Source organism: Canis lupus, chromosome 14 (assembly GCF_003254725.2).
Source record: "Canis lupus dingo isolate Sandy chromosome 14, ASM325472v2, whole genome shotgun sequence".
NCBI lineage: Eukaryota > Metazoa > Chordata > Mammalia > Carnivora > Canidae > Canis > Canis lupus.
Genome location: NC_064256.1, coordinates 34,412,504 through 34,431,251, shown reverse-complemented (window position 1 = coordinate 34,431,251; position 18,748 = coordinate 34,412,504). Strand labels below are relative to the sequence as shown.

The window sequence follows — 18,748 nt, the reverse complement described above, 5'->3', positions numbered from 1 at the left end:
GCCTAAGATTCTGCTTTTCTAACAAGCTCTAAAGTGATACTGGTTGCTGCTAGACCATGAGTTGCTGCTACCACTTTGAGTAGCATGGTTTTAGAATACCCTAATCTTTTTGCATGGAAACATACCTTTTACATGAAGACCTTATATGAAAGCTTTTTAAATAACTTCAAATATACTCTGATTTTAGTGTGCAGATTAAAAGAAAGGAAGATGTGTAATGGAGAATCAACCAATTAAGCATGCATTTTAAAGGATTCAATTAAGATGACAAGAATCCAAAAGATAGTAATTAGATTTGAAGTACTAGAGAATATGACACTATATTTCCATCAAGAGAAATAGAAATAGCATACATTCTATTAATAAATAGTTTTAACTTCTAAAGAAGAGAATCTGAATCATTCGTTTGCTTATGTTCATAAAATTTCTTTTTTTTTTTTTATTTATGATAGTCACACACAGAGAGAGAGAGAGGCAGAGACATAGGCAGAGGGAGAAGCAGGCTCCATGCACCGGGAGCCCGACGTGGGACTCGATCCTGGGTCTCCAGGATCGCGCCCTGGTCCAAAGGCAGGCGCCAAACCGCTGCGTCACCCAGGGATCCCCATAAAATTTCTTCATCAGGTAAATCCATGTGCCCATGTCAGAATCATGGCTTTCTGCTAACACAATTGTTTATTCTCTAGAAACTTGAAGTTGGGGCCTGAAGATCTTTTACAGCTAGTCTTTTTAGGTTTATAATATTGATATTTTTCAGTCCTATGTTTCTTTCAAATTTGACCTGTTAATAGTAAATGATGATAATACTTATTTACATATATATGTATATATATTTAATCATTTATATTTGCATAATACTTTAAAATGACTTCCACATACTCTAATTTGATGCTCATGTGAGTTTAGCTATTTTCTCCCATTTTGTTAAAAAGGAAACTAAGGCTTGAAGATGTCAGGAGTTTAGCTATTTTCTCCCATTTTGTTAAAAAGGAAACTAAGGCTTGAAGATGTCAGGAAATGTGTCCAGGATCAGGTAGTTAGTAAGTGTCAAAACCAGGATTCAAATCTGAGTCTTTGATTTTTTTAAAATTAATTAATTTATTCATTCATGAGAGATACACGGAGAGAGGCAAAGACATAGGCAGAGGGAGAAGTAGACTCCCTGTAGGGAGCCTGATGTGGGACTCAATCCTAGGACCCTGATATCACGATCTGGGCTGAAGGCAGATGCTCAACCCCTGAGCCTTCCAGGCATCCCTGGATCTTTGATTTAAAAATCTCAGTTTCTTCCACAAGGCCTTATTTCTTTTTATCAGATAGAACATATAGAGAGATGAAGTTATTTTCAAGTCAGGAGGATAATTTCTAAAGTAGATTAAATAAAGATTGTAGAATGAGAATGGAGAAACAGCTTCCTGAAAACTTTGCTCAGCAAGTCAACTCAAGAGTTGAGTTGCATGGCTAAAAAAAGATATATTAACTCTGATTAAATAATAAATTTTGACATATAGCCATGAACGGACAATAGGAGGAGACCCAGAGCTTGCAAGTGTACAGACTGAAATAAATTACTTGTGACAGTGAAATACCAGTAATCTTGGATTTCCTTTAAAGTTCAAGCTCCCTTAAAAATGAAAAAAAAAAAGAGGCAAATTTTGTTTAAAAAATTATTTAAAATAAATAGTGCTGGCTGAACCAGGTAGCTGTTACTATTTGTGGTGGACTTTTATATCTTGTTAAAATTTAAAATTTCTGGGATGCCTGGGTGGCTCAGTGATTGAGCATCTGTGTTCAGCTCAGATTGTGATCCGGGGTCATGGGATCAAGTCCCTCATCAGACTCCTTGTGGGGAGCCTGCTTCTCTCTGCCTGTCTCTGCCTCTCTCTCTGTGTCTGTCATTAATAAATAGATAAAATCTTTGGGAAAAAAATCTGAATTTCTGTTTATGTATGTGTGGTTTCACAGTTTAATATATATGTATTATGTAATTTATAAATGCCGTATTTCCTCTAATTAGGTTCTCTTTTTGTTTCCTGCTTTTTGTTTCCTGCTTCTATTTAAGAAGACTTGGGCGTTGTTCATCTTTACTTCCTTGTAAACATCTCTGCCACCTAGTGGACTATTGAAATGTCAGGTTGACTCATTAGATGTGTGGTTAGGCACACACACCTAGTGCTCTAGGTGAACTAGTTAAGTAGAGTTGGAGATGCTGTAAACCCTGAATTTATATGTTAAGCTGTGCTAAGGTAAATTGAGTAGCCAGCCTGTACTTAGGTATTTTGTATCCTGAGATCTCCATACATGGAGAGAGTGGCTTCTGTACTCTTAAGTAGCTGTTTTGGTTAGCTCTGCTGAAATGAGCTATGAAGGAGTGGTCCCATAGGAAGTGCAAGAAAAGACTCAGGATTGGAAGTAAAGTGCTTGAAGAAATAGTTCTGACCCTTGGTATTGTCGGTAGGAGATGATGGGACTCTGGAAATGTGGAAATATCTGGGAATCCAACCTGAAAACTTCAGTTTGAAGAGCTAGCCCTGGGGTCATATCTTAATCACAGATGTAATGAAATAAAACTGTTATTTCTATTACCAGCTTAGTAAATAACATTATTATTAGTTGAAATTATAATCTGATTTGCATGTTCTTTGTTCTCTTTATAACTACAACACAGGTTGTTCTAAAAGTTTTGTGTAGGTAGGGGCGCCTGGATGGCTCAGTCTGTTAAGTATTTGACTCTTGGTTTCCACTCAGGTCATGATCTCATGGGTTGTGAGATTGAACTCCTGTATTGGGTGCCACACTCAGCAGGGAGTCTACTTTGAAGTTTCTCTCTCTTTGCTCCTCCAACCATTCTTGCTCAATCTCTCTAACAAAAAATAAATCTTTTTAAAAAATGAAGTTTTTGCCTATTCATAATCTGAGATTAATTATTATGAAAGTGCTAGGAATGGAATCCTTGTGATACTGAATATATTAGTGCTAAGTTCACTTTTGGACATCTGATTTTCAGAAAAATTGGCAAAATCAGAGGTAAAAAAATAACCCCTGCATTGCCAGCCGATGCAGAAAATTCAATTGCCAGACAATGTAGAAAATTTAATTTAATTTAGAGTTAAAGATTTAAAATGAATTAAGTAATTATCTCTTACTATAGCCATAGTAATATTGGAAGAATCTTCATAATTTGGGGAACACAAGAGCAAGGACATTCCTGAGCATTGTACAATCTCATCTGCTCTTCATAATATGCACACCAAAACCATCCTGGAATTAGAGACTGAAGTTTTGCTTTAGAGTTTAGAGTTCAGGTTTAGGCCATCAGTTTTCTCCAGAATTTAGGGTATTTGTTTTAAAGTTGCCTTTCCTAATATAATTTCAGGAAAATTAGATTTCCCTAGAACTCTGTTAAAATCTAATACACATGCATGCGCGTGCGCACACACACATACACACACACATACACACTTTAACATGAAAGGTGGAGCTGGGCAAGAAACAATTGCCTTTCACAGCTTGGGTTTCAGTTTTTGGCCCTTTGATCCCTGGAATAACCTGTGTAAATGTTTTCTGGGTCCACAGTATTCTGACTTTGCTCCCGTTCTCTAGTTCTTAATTTACTTTTGGCCTTTGTTGAGGTTTCTTTCTGGACTCAAAGGACTTCCTTGGCTTCTTTGGTTGATTTGGTTAGACATACATAAAAATTCTGACATGGGTTAGGAAGCAGAAATGTCAATAGAGAAGTAGTCTACCTATTTTTTTGTTGTTCTACTTTTTTGTAAAAAGGCAGTTGCTACTACTTATTTATAGTTTTTCCATGTTTAATTATTATTATAATAAATGTTTTTTATTACAAAAACAATAGATATACATTGCTAGAAATTTTAGAAAATACATTAAATTTTAAAGCAAAAACACCTATAAATCTATATTACATGGAGAAACACTGATGAATAGAACTAAAAACCAGCTTTTCAGCACATAAGCACAAATTTTTAAACAAAAGTCAGATGACATTCTTTATTTTTTTCTTATGATCAAATGTCCACTTCCCCATGTACTTTTATTTTCCTACAATATCATTTTTCAGTGGCTGTGGAATAAACCACTGTGAATATAACTTGTTAATTATTTCCCTACTTTGGACAGATTTAGATATTTAAATATGTTTAATATTTTAATAATATTGTGTGAACATCTTTATATAGAGAGATTTAATAGACCTGAGATATTTCTTTAAGATATATTCCTAAAATTGAATATTTCTGATTTAAGTATTCAGAGGTGGATACATAGTATTAACAATAGGTCCAAAGTGTAGCTATTTTCATATTTCACAGTTAATTTAGGAATTTTAAACCTTTTGTGGGGAAGACCACTCTATTTTGACAGTTTGATTGTAATCAGAATGAGCAGAAAATTTATAAGGTTTCTTTTTCCACTTAACATATAATGCAGATAATCTGATTTTTATTTTATGCCTTCTTTGATTTGGTCTTTGTTTACTTTTGGATTTTTGTTTGTTTATGGTCCAAAAAATAAACTTTTTTGAGGCAGGATCTTTTTTCTTTGGCCAAAATCTGGTGCAAAATTGATGATATATGAAACAATAAAGCATATAAAATGTATTGTTCTTAACATGGAAAATGTTTCTAGTTTGTTTCATTTGATCATTTCCTATAAAAAGTTTATTAAAACCTTCTGAAGCATATCTGGAATTGAAGCTAAAACAGCAACCTCAGCATGTATAGTGAATGTACAGACTTGTTCAGCCTTCCCATAAAGGTACCAGATAAAATCCAGCTTGTAAAATAAGGTAACAGTTAAAATTATTCCATAGCAAATGTACTGTGCCAGCTCTCTCTCTGCCAACTCATAAATATTTCCATCCACATACACTTTCCAAAGTATAGTTTTCCAGTTGTAATTAAACTCCAAGCTGTTGCATATTTTAGGGCTTCAGTAATTTTGCCTGTATACAATTTAAATTTTGAAAATGGTATTCTTAATTTATTACAATTATAAATTCTTCTTAAAGAAATGTCCTTCAAATCTTAGGTATCCTTGTGTAGTAGTGTATATTTCAAATCTGAATACTTCTATTTTAATAAGGTAGTAGTTACTTTCCATTTTTTCCATAGATAAACCCATAGAGAAGAGATTCACAGTGGTTATAAGAAACACTAATAAATTTATTAAAACCAAAGATTAATGTGATTATCCCAACCTCAAAATAGCAAAAACTCAAACATTTGGTTCTGAAGAAATGCAAATATTTTGATTTCCTAGGTTTCCTGTGGCAACTAAGTTTTTATGATTTTATGCCTCAGACAACTGTTTATCCTATGAAATGCCCTACCTGTTTTTCTTTATAGACTATTTGATTGTTATTGTTATTTATTTTAAAATATTCATAGCATATTTAAAGTTTTTATTTGTTGAGTGCATGCTGTGTTCCAGGATATCAGTCCTAGATGCTTATTTAATATAATCCTCACAATAATTCTATGAGGGAATTAATGTTATTCCTATTTAACACATAAGAAAATGGAGGGTCAAAGAATTTGAGTAACATCACCAATGTCACACAGCTTAGAAATAGCAAAGCTAAGTTTTAGACTTAGTTCTGGATGAAATAAATACTACAAATTATATTCTTGAGAGTAGGCTACTATCTGAAAGGAACAAACTACAGAATAAAATACTGATAAATATCATTTTATCTTATTTTTGTTTCCATATATTTGGGTTATTTTTGTAAGAAAACTGCAAGTGAAAGATGGCAAAATAAATCCTAAATGTATACCAAACCTACATTGAGGCTACTCTTCTTATATATATATATATTTTTTTTTTCGGTGTGATGAAATCTAAATTTGGAAACAAGAATCAGAGCTGTAAAGAGACTTAAAGGTTAAAGATTCCTTCCAGCTATGCCAGTAGTCAGTTCAAATAAGTATTTCATATTCCTTCAACAATGTTTTAATGACTATACCATTCTATCTTTTCTTAAAGTTTACTACCATTTGTTTTCCATTAGAAAATCATTTTAAATTAAGAGCACCTTTAAGATTAAAGGTCCATAGGCTGTAAGAAGTTAATAAATGAGAGAATATTCTTTTGTATTTCACCAACCTGAACTTATATCAAATCAAGGATCTATACATATGAAGATTAAAGTATAAATTACCCAACTTTTTACATTTCTTTCCTGTCTTCTTCCATGGCACAGCTATTACCCAGTGTAGAAAATGTACTCTTTTAGCCTCTTCCAAAGAACTTATGTCTCCTGAAGTGTGTCCAGTAATAGAAGGTAATTTACTTCTATTTGAAGCCAGAATAAAAGCTGATCAGGCCAGGATGACTTAAGCTACCTGCCAGCCACATTCAAAGGAATCAGAGAATCAGTAAGTCTCCACAACAAAGTTCAGGTGAATTCTTGCTGCCCTGGAGCACAGTACTTTATAAATTGTTTAGTAAAGTGTTGAATTTCTATCTTTATTCTATTTTCTCTAAACAAATGGCATTATTGCCCAAAGAAGGCTTAAAATGCCAAAATGAACTGGTGCCAATGGAAAATTCAACTAGTGATGAATAGAAGATTAATCATCGAGGAAATGAGTAGCCTTGTTTTAATGCATAGGACTTTAAGAAGACAGGCAGCATTTTCTGAGCTATAAGCATTGCTAGCAGACAGCATTTTGTTTTTTTTTTAGTAATGTTGTAGAAGAGAAAGTAAACTGGATTTGAAGATCAGAGCTTTCAAAGGGGAGAGAGAAAGGAAAAATACTTTTTTTTTTTTAAGACTTTGGTGTGCAATCGTTCCTGAGTTAAGGGTGTTTACATTTTTTCTTGTTAAATCCTCACAATACTGGCACTCAGAGAAGTTAGATTTGTCCTAGGTCAGAACTAGAAAGCAGCAGAAGTAGACTATAACTCTATGTTAATCCAAACCTGGAACTCATCCTGCCGCTCTCAAGAATATGATTATATTCAGTTTATCAAGGAGAAGGATAAAATCCATTCTTTTTTCTCAGAGAGTCATCTGAATATCACCTGTTTCAAAATTATTTGGAAATCCTCAGGCTCCTTCTAGATCTATGGAATCAGAATCTTTGGAGAAGGGCCTGTGATGTGGTAATTATAACAAGTCCTATGGTCTGCTTTATTATGCACATTAAAATTTGATAGCTGCTGCTCTAGAGGAGGGTATGGAGGACTGGAAAAATATAAATTGAAAATGATACTTGAAAACTATTTTATCTTTTAAAGTTATTCAAAACCAAGCGTAATACACAGGTTCCTGCAAATGGGAAGCAATTGGGTAGCGCAGTGGTTTAGCGCCTGCCTTTGGCCCAGGGCGCGATCCTGGAGACCCGGGATCGAATCCCACGTCAGGCTCCCAGTGCATGGAGCCTGCTTCTCCCTCTGCCTGTGTCTCTGCCTTTCTCTCTCTCTCTCTGTGACTATCATAAATAAATAAAAATTAAAAAAAAAAAAAAAAGCAATTTGAAAATAAACTAACAGCCCCAATGCCATAAAGGAAGCCTGGGGGAATACATGGATATTTGGTGATAGGTACAGTTAGCCAAAAGCCAGACAGGAAATCTTTTGCTAAAGGTCAACATAATTTCTGTTGTCTGAAAGACTATTTTTCACACACTGGGGTATATACATATCTATTTGGATTTTGTTTTGTAACTGGCTGATCATTAAGGAGATGCAAATGAAATCATGGAATAGAATAAAGATCTTGGATTTTCAAGAACTACAGACTTGGCCATGAATGATTACTGGATGCATGACCTAATTTACATTTTGCAGCCTCAGATTTGTTATCTATAAAATGAAATAATAACTAGAACCTTATTAGGTATGTTAAAATCTCTCATTATACTGGCAAAATGGTCTAATTCTTCTATTGGTACTTTTTTCTATATGAAAAGTTTCTATCTACTTGCTAAATTATCAACTTTTTTTGCTACATTATCAGTTTTTAAATAGCTTTCTTGAAATATAATTCACATATACAATCACAAATTCACATATACAATACCCATTTAAAGTGTACAATTCAGTGGTCTTTAGTATATTTACAAATAAATACAACCATTAACTCTGTCAATTTTAGAATATTTCTTCTCAAAAAGAAACCCCATACCTTTTAGCTATCACCTGCCTGTCTCCCATTACCCTATCCTGTCCTAAGCTGTCATTAATTTGCTTTCTATTTCTGTGGGATTTTCTGTTCTGAACTTTTGTGTAAATGAAATTATATAATATGTGGACTTCTATGACTACTTTCTTTGACTTAGTATATTTTCAAGGTTTGTTATGCATGTGGTAGCATATATCAGTATTCATTCCTTTTAAGGATTGATAATATTCCATTGTATGGAATTACTACATTTTGTTTATACATTTGTTCACTGATGAAGATTTGGATTGTTTCTACTTTTTAGCTATTATGAATAATGCTGTTTTAAACATTAATGTACATTTTTTGTGTGTGTGGATATATGTCTTCATTTCTTGGGTAGGAGTAGAATTGCTAACTCATATGGTGCCTCTTTGTTTAATCAGTTGACCAAATGCCAGACTGTTTTCAAAATAGTTGCACCATTTTACATTTCTTCTATCAGTATATGGGGATTTCAATTTTTAAAAAATCTTCACCAACTCTTGTTATTCTATGACTTTGATTTTAGCCAGGTATGAAGTGATACCTCATTTTGGTTTTTATTTGCATTTTTCTGATGAGTAATGATGCTGAGCATCTTTTCATGTGCTTATTGGCCATTTTGGGGGGTTTTTAAATACCAACTAATTTATGTAAAATTCCTGATATATAGTAGACACTAAAATGGTGGCTGCCACTGATGTTTTTAATGTTTCAAGTTGTTAATTAAAAAAAATATTTATTTATTCATGAGAGACACAGAGAGAGAGGCATAGACACAGGCAGAGGGAGAAGCAGGCTTCATGCAGGGAGTCCAATTTGGGATTCCATCCTAGGACTCCAGGATCAGGCTCTGAACTGAAGACAAATGCTCAACTGCTGAGCCATCCAGGCATTCCTCAAGTTGCTAAATGCTATATATAAATTATAACATGTAAAAAAAATAAAAAAATTATAACATGTAATGTTAGTTTCAAGAGTAGAATTTACTGATTCATTACTTATATATAACACTGGGTATTCATGACAAGAAGTGCCCTCCTTAATATCCATCACGCATTTAGCCAATTCCCCCCACCCACCTCCCCTCCATCAACCCTCAGTTTTGTTTTTCTTTTTCAAATTGCTTTAATTATTTGTGGTCTTTTGTGATTCCATGCAAATTTTAAGATTGTTGTTCTAGTTCTATGTAAAATGCTGTTAGTATTTTGATAGGGTTCATTAAATATGTAGATTGTTTTGGGTAAGGACAGACATTTTAATAATATTTATTTTTCCAATCCATGAACATGGAATGTTTTTCCATTTCTTTGTATTCTTCAGTTTCTTTTATCAGTATTTTATAGTTTTCAGAGTGCAGGTTTTTCACCTCTTTAAGTTTATTCCTAGGCATTTTATTATTTTTGGTGCAGTTGTAAATGTAAGTATTTTCTATTTAAATTATTTTCTTAATTTCTCTTTCTGCTGCTTCATTATCAGTGTATAGAAATGCAACAGATCTCTGTACATGATTTTGTATTCTGTGACGTTACTGAATTCATTGATCAGTTCTAGTAGTATTTTTGGTGAAGTCTTTATGGTTTTATATATATATATATATAACTATATATACTATATATACATGATACTATATATATAACTATATATACATGATACTATATATATATATACTATATATATATATATATAGTATCATGTCATCTGCAAATAGTTAAAATTTTACTTCTTCCTTACAAATTTGTATGCCTTTTATTTCTTTTTGTTGTCTGCTGGCTGTGACTAGGATTTCCAGTACTATGTTAAGTAAGAGTGGTGAGAGTGGACCTCCTTGTCTTATTATTTTTTTATATCCTTGTCTTATTTCTGACCTTAGGGGAAAAGCTCTCCATTTTTTCTCCATTGAGTTTATGTTCACTGTGGATTTTTCATATAAGGCCTTTATTATTTGAGATGTTTCTTCTAAATATACTTTTTTGAGAATTTTTAAAATAATGAATGGATGCTATACTTTGTCAAATTCTTTTTCTGCATATACTGAAATGATCCTATGGTTTTTATCCTTTCTTTTATTGATAGATGTATCACATTGATTGATTTGCAAATATTGAACTACCTTGCATCCTGAAAATAAATTCCACTTAATTATGGTGAATGATTTTTTTAATGTACTTTTGGATTCAGTTTCATAGTTTTGTTCAGTATTTTTGCATCCTTTTTCATCATATTGTTCAATATTTTGCATTTTGGCCTGTAGTTGTCTTTTTTTGTGGTGTCTTTATCTGGTTTTGGTATCAGGGTAATGCTGGTGAATGAATTTGGGAGTTGTCCTTCCTCTTGTATTTTTTGGGATTGTTGGAGAATAGTAGGTATTAACTCTTCTTTAAATATTTGGTAGAATTAATCTATAAAGTCATCTGGGTCTGGACTTTTGTTTGTTGTGAGTTTTTTGATTATTGATTCAATTTCATTGCTGGTAATCAGTCCTTCAAATTTTCCATTTCTTTCTGCTTCAGTTTTGGTAAGTTATATGTTTCCAAAATTTTATCATTTTCTTGTAGGTTGTCCAATTTGTTGCCATATAATTTTTCATAATATTCTCTTACAATTGTTTGTCTTTCTGTCACATTGGTTGTTATTTTTCCTCTTTCACTTGTTGATTGTGTTTGAGTCCGTTCTATTTTTTGATGAGTCTGACTAGAGGTTTATCAATTTTGTTAATCTTTTCAAAGAACCAGCTCCTGCTTTCATTGATCTGTTTTTTGTTTGTTTCTTTTTTTTTTTTTTTTTTTGATTTTTTAAATTTATTTATGATAGTCACACAGAGAGAGAGAGAGAGGCAGAGACATAGGCAGAGGGAGAAGCAGGCTCCATGCACCGGGAGCCCGATGTGGGATTCGATCCCGGGTCTACCAGGATCGCGCCCTGGGCCAAAGGCAGGCGCCAAACCGCTGCGCCACCCAGGGATCCCTGTTTTTTGTTTGTTTCTATACCATTTTTTTTCTAATCTTTTTTATTCCTTACTTCTGCTGGTTTTGGTTTGTTATGTTCTTTTTCTATAGCTCCTTGGGTGTAAGGTTCAGTTGTTTGTTTGAGATTTTTCTTGCTTCTTGAAGTAGGCCCGAATTGCACTAAACTTCATGCTTAGAACAGCTTTTGCTGCATCCCAAATATTTTTGACTGTTGTGTTATTTTTTTTTTCATTTGTCTTCATTTTAAAAAAATTCCTCTTTGATTTCTTGGTTGACCCATTCATTGATTAATATATTGTTATCTAACCCCCAGGTATTAGAAAGGTGTTCTTCCAGGTTTTTTTCTTTTGGTTGATTTCTAGTTTCATGGTATTGTCATTGGAAAAGATGCATGATATGATTTTGATCTTTTTGAATTTGTTAAGACTGGTTTTGTGGTCTAATATGTAATCTATTCTGGAGAATGTTCCATATGCACTTGTTGAAAAGAATCTGTATTCTTGTAAGTCTGGTTTTAGTGGTGATAAAGTCCTTTAATTTTTTTTTTTTTTGGTCTGGTTAACTATCTTTTCTTCTATTCTCAGTGGTAGCCTTGCTGTATAGAGTATTATTTGCCACAAGTTTTTTTTTTTTTTCTTTCTTTCAGCACTTTGAATATATTATGCCACTCTCTCCTGGCCTGCAAAGTTCCTGCTGAAAAATCAGCTAGTACTCTTGTGAGATTTCTCTTGTATGTAACTGTTTTCTTTTTACCTTTGTAGTACTCCTTTATTTTTCTATTTGTCTAATGCCAGCAGTAATGTACCCTCTTTCATTACTCATTCTGCTAATTTGAGTATTATTTCTTTTTTCCAAGTCTACTAAGCTAAACATTTTCCAATTTTGTCAGTCTTTTTAAAGAACCAGCTTTTGGTTTCATTGATACTCTTTATTGTTTTCCTGTTTTCTATTTCATTTTTTTCTGCTGTACTCTTTATTATTTCCTTCCTTCTGCTTGCTTTAGTTTTAGTTTATGTCTTGAGGAAAGCTAGATTTTCATTTGAATTATTTATTATTTCTTAATATAGGCATAAACAGAAATTTCCCTCTAAATTCTGCTTTAGCTGCATCCCATAAGTTTTGGGGTGTGTGTGTGTTGTGTGTTTTATCTCAGTATATTTCCTGATTTTCTTTTTGATTTCTAATTTGACCTATGGGTTATTCAAGAATGCTGTGTTTAATTTCCACATATTTGTGACTTTCCCAAATACTTACCTGCTAAAAGGTTCTAATTTCATTCCATTGTAGTCAAAGAATGTGTTTTATATTTTTATCTTTTCAGATTTGCTAAGATTTGCTTTTTGGCTTAGCATATAATCTATCCTGGAGAATGTTCCATGTATACTTGAGAAGAATATATATATATTCTATTGTTATGTTGAATGTTCTATAGATGTCTGTTAGGCCTAGTCATTTTATAGCTCTATTCAAGTCTCCTGTTTCCTTGTTGATCTTCTGTCTAGCTGTTCTATCCAATATTAAAAGTGAGATATTAAAGTCTCTGACTATTATTGTTGACTGTCATTTTTGCTCTTCATTGCTATCAATTTTGTCTCATGTATTTTGGTACTTTGTTATTAGGTGCATATATATAGATTAGTGACTTTGTGTCATGAACCTGCATTAATCCAATTCTATTCAAAATATTTCTAAAGAGAAGAAAAATATTAATGAAACCCTATTTCTTTGATTTTAAGATGTCATCAGTCATAAGATTTGCTGGTCAAGAAAAGGAACATATATTAAATATTCATGTTTATTTTATACATGGAAGAATTTCTAAAAAAGAGTAAAAAAATAATAATGTTGTATTTAATAGTTAGAATTAATTGGACCTTTAATCACATTACTTGTTCTCAGCAGTAATAAATACAGGAGAATTTCCTTTGATTTGGTTGTTTTTGGTAGGATGGCATTGGGACATGTTTATCAAGAAATAGGCCAGATTCAGTGTGTCGTTGAACACTTTGAAAACTTCATGTAAACAACAATGGTAGATGTCTCATTTGCCTATGAATCTTTGGAGCTAATTGAGCCAATGAAGCAATTTGGTCTTTGACAAGCAGAAACCTTTAGCATTCACCTACTCCACTGTGATGAATCACCCTGGGTATATTTTCTAGCTTTGACAATACCTATATACCTTTTTTTTTTTTTTTTGACAAATGTGAATAAATATTTGAAGGACAGTTTCTTTTAAAAACTACAGGCTAGGGGTGCCTGGGTGGCTCAGTCGGTTAAGTATCTAACTCTTGGTTTAGGCTCAGGTCATGATCTCAGGCTTGTGAGACTGAGCCCCATGTCAGGAGGCTCCATGCTCAATCAGTCTGCTTGAAACTCTCTCCCTCTCTCTGCCCCTCCCACCATTCATGCTATGTCTCTCTCTCAAATAAATCAATAAATAAAATCTTTAACAAATGCAGGCTAAATATTTTTAAATGAAACAAAATCAACCCAGTATTAATTTCATATCTCAGACATATCTTCTACACTTTAGAGTGGTAGGTAAATATACCACATAAAACTGTAAAACTATCAACTTATTTGAAAAGATTAACTCCGCACTTGACTTCATATCATTTTGGATAACTTTTTGTGTGTGTGTCTGACATGTGTACAGTTTGGGCTGATTGTTTTTGGCATAAACAGTCACAAAGTTAAAATGGTTGCCAAGGGATTGGGGCCAAATCTCTCTGAGTCAGTCATCTTTTTGACAGATATTACATAGAACTACTCAGCTTTCTCAGTGAGGAGTAATTAGAGTCAAGTCATACTTACAGAAGTTCCTTTTTTGTTCTTCATGCTGCCTCTTAACATAGTTCAGAAGGGCCGTTACTCCACTACAGATAAATGCCAAACATTCTTTGGAAATAAACAGTAAAGCTTAATTGTGCATTTGTATATGTGTTGTAGCATTTAGTATGGTGCATGCAGTTAGAGAAATATATAATCAAATAAATTCTAAGAAGGGAGAGGAGGTATATTAGAATGACTAAGATAAGTCTATTACTTTCCTTTTAACAGCTAAATACTATTATTAAGAGAAGGGAATTTCAGTTTCTTTCACATTCTAATTGTGGTATATATATCTGTTTCGTCACTATCTAGCAGGGTTTCTTCATGACTACCTTTTCAAAACTATAGTCCCAAACTATATCATAGCATGCTTGCTAATAATTCTTTTTTTAAAAGATTTTATTTATTTATTCATGATAGATACACACAGAGAAAGAGAGAGGAGAGAGAGAGAGAGAGAGAGAGAGAGGCAGAGACACAGGCAGAGGGAGAAGCAGGCTCCATGCAGGGAGCCCGATGTGGGACTCAATCCTGGGACTCCAGGATCAAGCCCTGGGCCAAAGGCAGGCACTGAACTGCTGAGCCACCCAGGGATCCCCTGCTTGCTAATAATTCTAATAAGAGTTTCTTGGTCAGATAGGTTTGAGAAATGGTGGATTTGACAGAGTTAAATAGTTGTGCTTTTTAGGGCTTGTTTTTTTAATCTATAGGGTTTCTTAGGGCCTTTTGTATATTTATATAAATTTTGAATCCCTGAGTATATGATAAAGAGTGCAGTATTTTAAAAATCCATTTGGTCATGAAGTTTTTATAAGGAAGAACATCTCCTGAAGCTAGTTTTCCAAGAGGATCACTCTGGGAAACACTGCTGTGGTCTTCGAGAACATATTAAAATGTCTCCCATTCAAGACGTATTCCTTTTTTATGATATTTGGATAGCAATAAGACAAATGATCCTTCTTAAGGGACACAGATTCATACTTTCCCAGCCACCTGCTTCTCCTCTTTCTCTTCTCATAGTGAACAGTGTGGTTTACCAAATTGTACTTTGGAATTTTTTGTCTCTCTGAGAAGCAGCCTCTTAGCTTCAGAGAATTCCACAAATTGGTGAGGTCCTACCTAAAGACCACATGGACCGAAGTATACTCTGAAATCAAGTCCCTCAGAGGTATTCTTATCAAGAGAAGTAGCTACTGGTATAAAGGCTTTCCAGCTGAGAATTTCATCTTGTGTTTAGAGTCTGCCATAGAGGACTGATTCTGCACTGATGCTAGAAGAGTGTCATCTTTATTAGGAGACTATGGGCCCCACCATAAATTATTTATAATCCTGAGTGATCTCTGAACCATTGGGGGGAAAAGAGTCCCTTGGATAGACTGTCTGGGTTCACAATAAATTTCCTCAATCCACTTTTAAAAAATATTTTATTTGTTTATTTTAGAGTGAGATAGTGGATAGAGAGGCAGAGGGAGAGGGAGAGAATCCTCAAGCAGACTCTTTGCTGAGCACAGAGCCTGATGCTGAGCTTATCCCACACCCATGAAATTGTGACCTGAACCGAAACCAAGAGTTGGATGCTTAGCTGACTCAGCCACCCACCTTCCTCAATCCATTTTAGAGAAAACAAGAATTGTCTCAGGAATTGGGAGAACATGTGTTGAAAACACATAAACATGGTGTGTATTAGTTTGCTAAGGCTGCTATAATGAAGTAGCACAGACTGGATGGCTTAAACAACAGAGATTTATTTTCTCACAGTTCTGAAGGCTAAAAGTCTGAGATCAGTGTTTTAGCAGGGTTTATTTCTCCTGAGATCTCTCTCTTTAGCTTGTAGATGGCCATCTTCTCTTTATATCTTCACATGATCTTCCCTCTGTGCATTTCTATGTCCTAATCTTTTATATGGACACCAGTCCAGTTATATGAAATTAGAGCCCACCTAATGACCTCACTTAATCTTTTTTTTTTTAATTTTTATTTTATGATAGTCTCACAGAGAGAGAGAGAGAGAGAGAGAGAGGCAGAGACATAGGCAGAGGGAGAAGCAGGCTCCATGCACCAGGAGCCCGACGTGGGATTCGATCCCGAGTCTCCAGGATCGCGCCCTGGGCCAAAGGCAGGCGCTAAACTGCTGCGCCACCCAGGGATCCCTCACTTAATCTTAATTAGTTAATTTAACCTCTTTAAAGACCCTCTCTCTGAATATAGTCACATTGTGAGGTCACATTCAAATTCAACATTTGAATTGGGGGAGACAGTTTAGCCCATAACAATGAATAGCACTTGACCAGCAACCTTCTGAGTATATTCCATTAGGTCAAACATATTAACATCTCAGAGAGAAGCCAAACTTCTTGGCAAAAATATTGCAAAATTTTATGGCCCATGGATATTATAAATCATGTTTAAGCCTCACTTTGCTTTTCTGTGAATTTTTGCAAACCATATCTGTAAAAAAGGGAACTGTGAGCTGCAATATAAGATACTGTAAAAAAAAAAAATCAGGTCCAAGGATTGTTTATATACTGATCTTCGTATTTCTCACTATTTTCAGGTCAGAGCATCTGTAGAAAATGGCAACATTGGTCCTTAACACTGGATCAATGTAACAGGTGCTTGTGACTGTTGAAACCTGAGGGGATCTTTATCCCAAAGTGCCCATAACATTTTCCTCAGCAGAAACATGGGTCATGTACCATTACTAAACTATAAATGGCTTACCTGAAAATGAGGAACTTAGGGGAAATCAGATTCATGTAATAAAGTAATAGAATTTTAACTTGGAAGGGACTTTTGATATCACAAAGGTGATTCACAAACCTTCTTCTGATTTGTTTTTACCATATCAGTGAAATACAATGCTTGCATTGATAGTTATTTAATGTCTCTTTATATTGACTTGCTTTATAAAAAACCTTCAGATTTAACCACATCTTAGAAAAAAAATATTTTGGGGTATCTGGGTGGCTCAGTCAGTTAAGCATCTGCCTTTGGCTCAGATCATGATCCCAGGGTCCTGGAATGAAGTTTTGCATCAGGCTTCCTGCTCAGTGGGGAGTCTCCTTTTCCCTCTCTCCTTGTTCCTCCCCCTGCTCATGCTGTCTCTCTCTGTCAAATAAATAAATAAAAAATATATTTTTAAAAGAAACAAAAGTATTTTGAGTTAGAATTCAAAATATGTTGAAACCATAACAGACTCTTAAAAGTAGGGAACAAACTGAGGGTTGATGGAGGGAGGTGTGTGGGGGATGGGCTGTATGTGTGATAGGTATTAAGGAGGGCACTTGTTATGATGAGCACTGGGTATTGTACATAAGTGATGAATTACTGGATTCTACCCCTGAAAGCAATATTGCACCATATGTTAACTAACTAGAATTTAAATACAAATTTGAAGAAAAATATAGTATGTTAAAAATACCTTCTGACCCTAAAAAGTACACATCTATTTATAACCTATAAATATATAAATTAACATAAATATACATAAACATACATTATATATTAGGTAATATATAATGCTAATATTTATAATACTAATTACTATATTTATATAATATTAATTAGTATATTATATGTAGATATAGTATATATTTCTTATTCCATATTTGCTCTCTTTGATCATTTAGGAGTGGGAGAAGCAATTGGAAATTGTGGAGTCACTAACTAGAAGAAATCTGGGTTCTTGAGTGACTGCAAAAGAATGTAACATTAGCAAGAAATAAATCTTACATTAAGCCTCAGAGATACTGGTGCTGATTGTTACAACCATTAGCCTACCCCAACTAATGTAATCAGTTCTGTAAGACTTTAGCTATTTCAGCCTCCAATGATCTTTTCTTGCATTTAGGTTTAGACACTTCTTTTTATTATTTATCCTTAAATAAATTTTCCTTAGGTCAGTACTTTTAATGAAACCACTTTTTTGGTTGTGAACCTACATTAAAAGTAACATTGAAGTAAGTGTGTTGCTTAGTCTCATCATTCCTTTGCATATTATAGTTATTATCCTATTTAAAATTTTAATTTATATATATAAATATATAAAAAATATATAAATATAATATATATTATATATATATATTTAGAAATTTAACATTCAAATTGGAAAGAGGTAAGTGTAGTTATATGAAAGATTATAAAGCAAACTGCAATTGCCCTTGCCCATACTCTGCTTAGCAATCCCAGGATCTTAACTTTTGGATGAATTCTCACTGCCTCTAGGCACTCAGAGTTAAATCTTAGTACGTGAAAATTGAGAATAGGTAAAAATTATTCCTCATCAAGAATTTAGACCAATCTAAAATCACTATTACATATAAAAAGTAAAATTAAAACATAAGTACATGACTATGTAATACAGAGAGGATTGACTAACCTGAAAAAACAAGATTCCTTCTATTTTCCTTTAGCAGTTTTTAAAATGATTTTTTAAAAGATTTTATTTATTTATTAATTTTAGAAAGAGAGAGAGAGAAAGAGCACAAGCAGGGGGAGGGGCAGAGTAAAGGGGGGGGAGAGGGAGAATCTCATGCATACTTCAGCACTGAGTGTGGAGCCTGAGGTGGGGCTTGATCTCATGACCCTAAAATGATGACCTGACCTGAAATCAAGAGTTGGCACTTGACTGACTGAGCTGCCCAGGCACCCCTTAAAATGATTTTTAATTTTATTTGCTTTATTGGTCTTAGAGTTTGAGAGGGCTATTTTAGAGGTATGTGTGATGAGGTAGATAGATGTATTTGTCTCCAGGTGCCACTTACAGATGAAT

At 33.8% G+C, this 18,748-nt stretch overlaps 1 long non-coding RNA gene across 4 annotated transcripts in view; it reads left to right on the top strand.

The window, feature by feature from the left end:
* The window catches only part of LOC112670550 (uncharacterized), a 74,088-nt gene extending 56,179 nt beyond the window's left edge, over positions 1-17,909 (top strand). Inside the window, exons 4-5 of one of the 4 annotated variants that reach the window (XR_007402042.1) lie at positions 453-624; positions 17,607-17,909. This is a non-coding gene — a long non-coding RNA (uncharacterized LOC112670550). Of the gene's footprint in view, positions 1-452; positions 625-2,017; positions 5,894-17,606 lie in introns of those variants that run through there. The other 3 variants (XR_007402043.1, XR_007402041.1, XR_003143022.2) reach the window with 3 other exon arrangements.
* Positions 17,910-18,748: the final 839 nt, after the last annotated feature.